Here is a 1,066-nt window from a genome sequence, read left to right on the forward strand (position 1 = left end):
TCGAGGCAATGGTGTTGCGCGTGCCGATTGCACTGGCTCGAGAAAGAATGCGTAATCGCTGGGTCCATGACGAGCTTGCATGGTTGGGTCCATGATGAGTTTAGCGACAATATCGATAAAGTTGTAAGTATTCCCGTTTTGTTGGCTATGACCAAAAATGCTGCGCAAAATGAAAACAAACGTTGGTTGGGAACTGGTGACACGAGTTCGACTATATGCCAGTGGAGTCCATGGCCCATTCTTTCTTTGCTTTGGCTAAAACATGAATTTAGAAAAGGTGAATCAATCCCTTCTCCCGACCGACTAATGGCACACCTACAGGTTGGCTTAGTCTTGAGATTGATCCATGATTTGTGGTTAGTAGATCGGGCATTTTTGCTTAAGTCGTGCAGTTGGCTTTACGCCTTTATCTGCTCTGGTTATCGTATCTAGCATAAAAACGCCCAGAAGTGTGTGGTTCCATAGTTAATCTTGGAGCGCACGTGACGGGGCGCAACAATCGACCCGCACTTTTGCCAATGCGACTGTCTATTCCGTCCTCCTCCACGCGGTGTTTGTACATACCACGTGACTGTTACGCTGGTCTGTCGTCAAGACCTGGGCTCCATTTTGTCACACGCCGTGTGAAGTTTTGACAGTGAACAGGTCTGACGTCTCCATTTTAATCAAGAGAGAACTCTGCGTAGATTTTGTTCACAAATGTTTTAGATTGAGAGGGGGAATATTATGCTTTGCTACCAATGGTACATCTATTCGCTCTTCATGTCGATCAGTTGGTTAGAGCGCCTTGGTTGAAGATGTGCATCTTGCAATGCACATCTTCTCCGCAAATACCGCACAATCTAAGTAGTGCAACTTGCGGAGAACAGCGCTTTTCTGTTGAGAACTGCGTGATGCAGCGACCATTGATCACAAAAAGGTAATGTCTTAAAAACTCGTAAAGCCGTCACTGATCAGTCCATGCAAGTCAAACATGTTGTAACTATTTCATGGCATTTTTACGCGATTTGGTGTGTAATATAAGGGCGGGAGAAAACCACCTACCTATAAAAGCCACTTGGAAACA

The sequence above is a fragment of the Pollicipes pollicipes genome, unplaced genomic scaffold (assembly GCF_011947565.3).
Source record: "Pollicipes pollicipes isolate AB1234 unplaced genomic scaffold, Ppol_2.1 Scaffold_6686;HRSCAF=7923_pilon_pilon_pilon, whole genome shotgun sequence".
Taxonomy (NCBI): Eukaryota; Metazoa; Arthropoda; class Thecostraca; order Pollicipedomorpha; family Pollicipedidae; genus Pollicipes; species Pollicipes pollicipes.